At 41.4% G+C, this 9722-nt stretch overlaps 1 long non-coding RNA gene across 1 annotated transcript in view; it reads left to right on the plus strand.

The window, feature by feature from the left end:
• The window catches only part of LOC146380474 (uncharacterized), a 35834-nt gene extending 26421 nt beyond the window's left edge, over positions 1-9413 (plus strand). The window contains exons 2-3 of the long non-coding RNA XR_014801308.1: positions 1507-1800; positions 8567-9413. This is a non-coding gene — a long non-coding RNA (uncharacterized LOC146380474). The remainder of the gene's footprint in view (positions 1-1506; positions 1801-8566) is intronic.
• Positions 9414-9722: the final 309 nt, after the last annotated feature.

The following is a 9722-nucleotide window of genomic DNA, read 5'->3' on the forward strand; positions in this document are numbered from 1 at the left end:
GGTGACGTCACAACCGCAGTTGCACGCCATGTTTTAGTGTTGCTTCAGCTAATCCTCCACCTGAACACAACCTGGTAATCAGTCAAGGGAGGAGATGGAAGGCAGTTAAGGTAGAGGTGTTACGACAGATCTGTTGGTGGGCATTGCAGTAAACACGCTGTAAACTGGTGATCGTACATGAGACACAAACGTCTAATTGGGGGCTTTTAGCTGAATAAGGTTGTACGTATGAACTGCAAAAGAAGAGAAAATAAACTAATAATCAAAGTGAATCCAGGCTGATCGCAGCAGACCCTTGTGCTTAATATTCACACAAGATAGATGTGGTTTGAGATGTCCCCTTAAGGAGAGACGCTACAGTTTATCCACACAAATCTCTATCAGTGCAAAGTTATTTTCAAAGGACAGCTCAAACTAATATCTCAGACTGCGCCGGCCGACTTTGAGTAACGACGCTGAGCTGTCGAGTAATGTGGAAATAAATGTGGATCAGCAGGCAGATTAATGATAGAAAATCCCACCCGACAACAAAATACGCATTCATGCATTATTCATGTGCTCCAGTCCACACTGGAATATACAACCGCGATCACTACCATATACACTAATGATCATTTTCATTAGATGTAGCTCTGGTGTCATATCTGACCATGGTTTTTCCTTTTGGTTTAAATCACTCAGCTAAGGTTTCACTGAACACCTCATGTTTCCTGTATGTGTCAGATAGGGATGTTTGGTTTTGTTTTATTATGATGATTTTTTTCTTTTTTAAAGTGCTGCTCCAAAATGAGACAATCCAAGGTTTCATGAAGGACTATCGCTGCTTGAGTCTGAACACGCCCGTTTCACCCCCTCTTTGTCCTTGCTCGTTCTGAGATTGGGGGAAAAAAAAAACCCGGGTGACCATTCATTCTGCTCCTGCACCTGTTTAGTGGCGCGTCTTTCCCGTTTTACGTCTTGAATTTACAACCTTCAGCTGGAGGGACGACCTTTCACTCGGCCTCTGTGGCAGAGAGGCAGCAGCTGTGGTGACTTCACTGGCTCCTCGTGTAAAGAAAAAAAGATGCTGAAGGCGGGTGTTGGGGGTTCTCTTCTTACACCTTGAACTTCATAGCAGCTCGATATGACACACACTGCCTCCATCAGCTGTTAGTATCTATCTGATTGAGCTGATTTCAAAGATATGAAAAAGGCGCATTCATTCCTCCCTGTGGTCTCATTTGTACCCATTCATAAGAGTCAAAGAGAGGCAGGAAGAGCTAAGTGAAATGCCCACAGTTTTTCATATGTGTGGTCCCCCTTTTCTTTTCTTTTTTTCTGTGAGAAGGGAAACATTAGCAACGCTGACTCATTACAAAGAGCAGCTGAAAAGTCTGAGCCAATTTATTTCTGGTTTGGCAGAGAAAGGATAGTGTAGCACACTTCCACTGAAATTACAGCGTCACAGTGTGAGATGAAGCCTCTGCTTTGTGAAAGGGTGATTTTTTTTTTCTTTTTTCTTTTTAGGAAGCGCTCTCTCAGCCCGCTGGCTTTCCTCTGGAGCAGCTGTCGGTCAGCGTCAGTTGGTGAATCTCGGAAACACAGATCGCTAATGAGGCTGGAGCTCTCGAGGACTGCCTGGCCCTGAACTCAGCATCACACGGTGCTAAGTGACGAGGATCCCCTGCTGCACCCGGGGAGGCTTATGCATCTGAAACGTGAATATTATATACGTCACGTCGAATCAGGAGACGGGTGCTCTCGTCTGGCTTTGAGATCTCGCTGTGCTCGGGGTGGTCCTTCAAACCCAGGAAAGTCCAGGTCAGACCTTTCACCTCCCCCGGTGCCCTCCTGTTTCGCAGCTCCGCTCAAGAGGTTTTTGGGTAATGAGCTTGTTGTCGGTGATGGATAGGTCGCAGATCGCGCTGGCATCGGCACTCCTTTACATTCCTGTCGGTTCAAGTTACAACAGAGACATTAAGCAGCTGGAGTGGGATGAGTTTTAAGAGGCAGACGTTTCGTTAGTATGAAGCAGATGAACTTAGGTGAATGCGAGGGAAGAAAATTCAGTTGCCTTCGATTTGTCTGTGATTTTTCGTTTTAATTATCGGTGTAGCCAAGTATGTACGCAAAATAAGAAAATCAACATAAATCAACATAAATCCGAGTTACTGACAACCAATTTGTGAAGTGTGTTAGAATCTGAATATCCTCCAGTGAGATGGGTGAGATCCAAGCAGCTGTGTAGGTGGATAAACATGAGTAGCTGTTCCTATTGAGACAACTGAAGACATGAGTCAAAACAGAGGCAAATTCATAATCCGTAATTATGGAAAGATTAGGGATTAAAAGACAACTTCAGACTCTGACTGGACCAGAATCACCTCAGAATTAAAGCTGTTTGTCACCAGATGTTGGCTGTGATACAGTTTTGTTGTTTACTATCTTTAAAGGTAGCAAAGAAGAAGCAATTTACATGATTTTTTATGTATTTTGTTTTATGTAAGTATGCAGTACTGTGCAAATGTTTTGAGACACCTCTTATTTCTTGATATGTTGTTTGGAAAATGGGAAATTGGAGCAGCAATTTATTGAAGCATCTGCAAATACAGGATATTAGGCAGAGTTTGTACAGTTCTGATGAACTCAAAAGTCGATATTTTGTAAGACCACCTTTGTTCTCTTAGGAGAACTTTCTTGTAACTTCTTTAAATAGTGTTTAGAAATAGTTCTCCAGGCTTCTTGAAGGACATTCAAAGCTCTTTTTGCTCTGTTCTCTGTCACGGTGATCCTAGAAGAAACACACTTCTTCTACCCATGTATGCTTTTACCGAATTGGCACTGTGTTTGCGATCAGTGTTGTTGCATGGGATCTCAAAATGTGATGGTAGTTTTCTCTAATTCCACTAATTCTGACAAGTTCTCCAACACCACTGCCTTAAATGCAGCTCCAAACCATAAGAGAGCCTCCACCATGCATACAGATAGCTGTACACACTCACTGTCGTACCTCTCATGACCTCCAACCATACTGGCGACAGTTTCAATATTTCAAAGTTGGATTCATCAGTCCATAAGACCTGTTGCCACTGATTTTGAGCTCCCTGTTCTTAAGAATAGGTTCTTGACAGCCACCCTTCCACTAAGACCGTTTCTGATAATGTTTTGATGGTTAGGGTGGATGAAAGAAAAACTCTGAGGGAACCTCAGAAAGTCTGTAGAACTATAATAACAACAGAAAGAATAACACAGAGAAGAAGAAAGAAGGTCTGGCTTCCTGGAAGGAAAATATAAAATGAGAACTGGCTTAAGGATTTTGCACAGTACAGTAGAATTGATGCTTTTTTGTTTTTAATAGAGATCGGCTCTCATAGTTCAGTCTTTATTTTAGAAACAGGTTGGAAAAAAGAATGTCTGCTATTTCTCTGAGCACCATAAGGACTCGTAGCATCAGAAAGATTATAATGAAGAGACACTGCACTAAAACAGTCCTTAACAGAAAACTATGGGAGAGTTGCATAATGTCTCTTTGAGGTGTCCTCGCCCAAAAGAGACAATCAGCAGAGGAACATATAATGTTGCTGCGCTGACAGATGTCTGCTGAGTGACAAGACTCTTCTGCACGCAATGATTCTTAATTATTAGACTGAGATCTATTCTAGCTTTTGTAAATCCTTTAAAAGCAGAGTCACAAGGTAAAGAAATTATCTCTGACATGGCGACAAAGAAATCAATTGTAGCGAGTCGTAATCTCACATTTTTGAAAATGCGAGGGTCTGAAGAGTAAGTTATCTAGCTTATGGCATCACGCAACCAAACGTAAGCCTCCTTAATGGCTTAAAATTTGATTATAGAGAATTAATCTGTCTTCTAAACGACCTTCATTTATACATGAAAGATGAAAATAACACATACAAGTAAAACCTTCTAATAGCTTTCTGCTAATTAGTTTATTTATTTAAGGTAGAGAAGCAGTGCGCATATTGGAAGAACGTATTGGAATCCCATTGCACGGTGAGGCTGGAAGCTTGTGAATGAATGAATGTTCGCCTTTTTAAAAGATCAGTTTGATTTGACAGCTAATGTGCAGCGTGTAGCGCTGACTAGTCCATCCATCCATCGGGCTAACACAGAGAGACAGACAACACAATTTAGAATTGCAAATTGTACGGCACTTTCATTTATGCTCTGAGGCAATTTATACTTTATCAGCAGCAAACTAACCCCACGTATAAGACTGAGGTAAATGTCTTTGTACTGTGGGAGGAAGCTGGAGTTCCCGGAGGGAACCCACACAAACACAGGGAGAACATGCAAACTCCACACATATGGTGGAGTCAAACTCAGGACCTTGTTGCTGTGAGGCAGCAGTGCTAACCACTGCGCCACCGTTGCTGCCCCTGCTGAGAATTCATAGCGCAGAATTTGACTTTTGGTGGATCTCAGCCAACTAGTTATCTCTGTGACCTATTGTAGACGTGACTCCCTTCCAGCGCCACTGTTATCAAATGACTGACCTGGTTTATTCAACATCAGATGAATGGGATTTCCCGCAGTGCAACAAAGTCACTGTGGGAAATGTCATTCAGGCTGCATGCCTCAGTGTTATACCTGCGGTTAGTTTGCTGCTTATAAAGTATAAATAGCCTCAGAGCATAAATGAAAGTGCCGTACACCATCAGAGCCAGATATGAGCACGCAGCGCCAGCCTCTCCATAATGCTTACTATAAAGGTACATATGACACTCTGCTGGTGGGATCACTCATCTACACTCAGATACCAAACTGCAAATAGGGGTGAGATCACGTGAAGAGGCAGTGGGGCACGGTGCCAGCCGGGTCGTGTTGGTTACAACCTCGCCCACATTCCTTTTAACACTCAGTCACCCGCTGGAAATACATTTTCACTGACACGTGGCTTTCCTGCTTTAGCAACCGCTCAGCTGCCTGGGGAGCCAACCACTGTGTGACCGTGTAACGCTTCTATAACAGGGCAATGATGGAAGCACCAAATATGTCAGCGTGACAAGATCCTCTGTTATTTAAGTGCTTTTAAGGCATAGCTATAAGTTTAATCTGATGTCACAACACATTCACTCACTTATCATTTCAGATAAAACTAAATAGATAAGGGGAAAATGCAACCTAGAGTTTGTGTGCATCTTTGATTTCCTTTCTGCTTATTAAAAAAAAAAACTAATTTGGCAGGTGTCTGTGGGCTGTAGTGATGAAAGTGGTTAGGCAGGTTAGAGCCAGACCTTTGATGATTACACCAGTGTTGTGCCGCGTTGACGTCTAACACCAACCAATCATGTGGTGGTGTCAGTTTTATTATTTTAAGGTTTTCTGATGTGTGAGACATATTTACACCAGTTGTTTTCGTGAAACACCCTCTATGGACAAGCAAGACCGTTTATTGTTAGTTTTTCCATTCGAAAGAAAAAAGGTGATGTCCCAGACTGTTGTTGTTGGAGGTTTGTTTTTCTTTTAAGCAACCTACTCAAGCTTAAGGTGACTCAACGCCTTCATCATGTGATTGGCAGATTTAGATTCCTGAGTAAATGCCCCATCAGGGGCAGTGACAGGAAGTGGAGGAAGACTGTGGCAGTCCCAGCAACACTGTGCTGCTTCTTTTATAATGTTGCCTTCAGCTTTATACCTAGAAGCTACACTAAACTGCCTGCCTGAGTGCTTGTTCGCCAAATTCATTAGTTTATTTGGTTACACCTGGAGAAACTTTATTAGAAGCTTTGTCCAAACACAAAGAGCTTCGGTTTCACTTGATCCTTGAACTCGTAAAAGTCACAAACGTGTTTTGAACTTTAAAGAAATGCATTTAAAATGATGCAAATGCCATTTAAACTATTCACATTTGATTAAATCGTGCATTAAATGACCTTATAATGAGATGTTTTTTTTAGGGACTTATAGTTGAACCTAATGTAGTTTTGTCTAGTAATACCAAAGATGAAAGCCTCCAATTAGTGCACAGTCTAATCAGTAAACCTTTGTCTACAGGTGTTTTTTTTAAATCTGGGATTTTACACTTTCATGATAAGAAAAAAAAAAATGGGTGGATTGATTCAAATATTTATAAGATCGATACCAGCGCTGGTAAAGGTATTGGATCAATACTAGCACAATACTATTTTTCTATCCTCTAGAGACGATTTCCATTAGCATCTACTCCTACTTGGATCGACTCGCCACGACTGGTTTTCCGTTATAATCTAGTACTACCTCCTGTGCGTGGTTGTCATCATGGCAATCCTGCTGAGCGTCCCATGATGTATGCAACACAAACGCTACAACAAAGTTGGACGTAGAGATATACCTGCTGCTCGCTCTGTGGCTTTTCGTCAGACTCGGAGGACCACAGTTTTTATTTTCATGAACGAGACGCTCTCATGACTCATCAAGTGACGTCATTGACCAGCCAATCAGTGGCATGCAGTCTGGCAATCTCACATTTTAGTACCTGCTTGAATCGCTTGGAACCCCGGATTGTGAAGGTACTAAAAAGTACCTGATACCAGGTACTGTGACCTAACGGAAAATCCTTAAAACCGTGGCGAACCGTGCAGAGTCGATCCAAGTAGGTACTAATAGAAAAGGGGCTTAAGTTCTGTAGGTAGCCAGATGAACTGTAATAAATTAATAATTTGGGGGGGAATTAAAACTATACCTCAAACATGCACTGTGAAAAAAAATGTCTGAACCTTTTTGTGTTTACCGTCACTATTTTATTTAAAGCCAATAGCAAATTTAAACAACAGATGCCGACCCAAAGTGCTTCAGAGGCGGGCACATTTACATTCCAGGTCTCCAAAAGATCCAGTTTCAAAATGCATGAAAAGATGAAAGGTGCGGTTTTTTTTGTGTTCTTGTGTAAATAAAAATCATAAATATGTAAGTAAAAAATGTTATCATAAAAAATATTTACTGATGTTCAAATATTAATATTAATGTAAACACTGCAAAATATAAATAAAATGTATTTTATTTTTCTTTAAAAGCTTCGCCAATTTGCAAATTCCAAACACAGAGCTCCCAGGAAAATTTAATTAGTTCTACGCGTTGTTAGAGAGGATGTCAAGTATTCGCGAGTGGTTGTGGTCCATAACCGCCGTTGACTGTACTGTACTAATGTATCTGATGTAGCTGCGAAAGCAACGTAGAACCTTAACCATTTTAAGACGCTGGCCAATCAGAAGAAATCAAACAATAACACAGAGGACAGTCTGACGTCAAAAAGGCGATAAAGTAGTGCACCGTTGATGTTGCGAGACCCACTGTGAATGCAGGAATTTTTTAAAAAGCTCCATTTTCCATGCCCTAAAATGCCGTTTACATGTGAAGTAAAGGCCAAAACGTATAGAAAATGCTGTGTTTAGGGGCTTGAAATTGTTTAGACTGGATTAGTTTGAGCTTGATGTTCATAATAACCGGCCAATAAAAAGCAGATCTCAGTGTGTTGGTTAAATCATGATTCAAGAGCATTATACAATCATTTCAACAGTCTCACGGTAGTTTGTGAAGTAGTCACAGCCTCTGATCTACTGATTTGAGTGTCAAGACGTGAATTTCCCACCCTATTTGCATGTCCTTGAACACAAATTAGTTTTTATCTCTCGTCTGTACTGATTCATATCCACGGTGGTGTAGCAGGTCACGCTAGAGACCCAAGTCCTGCATGTCATAGATCTATATTGCTTTTAACTTGTTTTTAATTTTAAAGGGCTTAGATTTAACAACAGCTGATTACATTCAGCCACTGAAACTTCCTCATGTCTGGCATTGAAGCTAAACTCAAGTTTGGCGCTGTTTAATTGATGTCAGCTGACATAATTGGCTCATTTGATTGGCCGATTATCTCTGCTTACTTGCTTCTATGCATTTTTATTGCAGGTACGATTTGATTAATGTGGGTTTTGGCTCGTCTGGACAGAAACATCAGATATCTGTCAGCACACTGCAATCATGTATGTAATGCATTACAGTGTAATGAGCTAGATCCAGGCTTTGGGGGGTCAAACTCATGAGGGGACACTGTGGACATAAAATGTAAGATGTGGCGGTGCGACAGGTTAATTGCAGAAAGCATATCAGGGTGATTTGGGTTCACCAGAAGTCAGAACTGATGTATTTTTAACCTGTGTGAAGAACCCGCTCAAAACAAAGAGGTGACACCTGCAAAAGGAGGCTATTTATTTTCAAATTCTGGCAGTTTTGTGACCCCACCTTTGAGCTCAATGCAGCTTTAATAGTTCCCAAAAAGAAGAGTAGAGCTTAACTTTATTTAGATCATTTACTTGTGCTAACTGGAAACCTTAAAGCTTCGATCTTAATCTTGTGTACTGTTTGATAGATAAACTGAGCTTTGGGTAAATGTGTGAGTGTTAAACTTTCCCTGCTCTCATCTGAATTTCACAGCAAATTTAGCACTGACTCCCGAGTCATAATGAAAGGACAGCTCATTTACAGAGTTGAAAGTTTTTTTTGATAACTTGCATTATGAAACTAAGGTTTGTCCACAAACAGTCACATCGGGACTCTGACTCGCTCCTGCCTGCCCTGTGTTTTGCAGGCTTCTGCTGCTGCTGTGATGGTGGTGTTGCAGACCCCCCATGCAGGCCAGATCTTTCTGCAGCTTCTGCACCGACACATGATCTGACTAGGAAGGATGCAAAGGTGGAAGCAGACCGTGCTGGATTCAGTTTCACAGCATCTTACTGGAGCAAACACACACAACATACTGCAAGGTTTTCAGTAGTATCTACTTCCCCCTTTTTTTTTCTTTTTTTTTGTTTGAGAGGACACGGATACACCCTGACTGGGCCCCTGTAGTGCTCTACATTGTGGCTGGGAAGTACCTAGTTTTACAACTGTCATGCTGGCCTGCTTAAAGGGACAGTGCTGATCAATTCGAAGCACATATTGAGGGGTCTTTTAGTCACCCTAACAAGGGGGTCACATGGATGTTTGAGTCGTCACCTGATATGTGAGGAATGTGCAGTCAGAAGAGCCGTTTTCTGCATCAAGCACTGCATAAAAATACTGATTGATATTTGTTAAAAGAATGTCTTTAATAAAAAGTTGAATTGAATGGGGTGTGAGAGTTTCCTGCTTTTGAAAAACGAAAGAGAGAAGACTCACAGCTCTACGGGTTCTTTTTAGTCTGAATGCATAGTGGATTTGTTTTGAACTGTTAATGAAATCCAACCATTCTGAGGTGAAAGGGAATCTGCCATGCAATCATTTCTAAAATCACAAATGTGTGTTTTCCAAGTGTTTTCTGGCACTTCACACTGTTGAATGGTAGGAAAAAGCTGCACACTTTGTCTGAATACATTTCTCAGCGTTTATGAAGGCAGAGTCCATAAAAGCGAGTTGAGTGCGCTCATTACATTGATGCCCGTCCTGGGTGTTCTGCATCACTGCCCTCTGTTTACAGCTGCAGAGAGTGAAAGTACTTAATCTGTACATGAACTCTCTGAACTTCACCATGAGGGTCATTTACACACAATGGACACCGGGCACTGTAACAGCACTTACTACAAAATCCTAAACGATACACACGGAGAACTTCAGGAATTACACGTTGTCCTGCAGAATTCCCAGAAGAGGTAAGGTAAGGTAACTTTATTCATACCCATAGGTAAGGTAAATTTGCTTTACAGAAAAATGATAGCATCGCGGTTGATTGAGGTCCTGGCCAGAAACAGTTCCTGTGTTAAAGACTT

This window comes from Perissodus microlepis, chromosome 9 (genome assembly GCF_051167445.1).
Source record: "Perissodus microlepis isolate ML-2025 ecotype Zambia chromosome 9, ASM5116744v1, whole genome shotgun sequence".
Classification (NCBI taxonomy): domain Eukaryota; kingdom Metazoa; phylum Chordata; class Actinopteri; order Cichliformes; family Cichlidae; genus Perissodus; species Perissodus microlepis.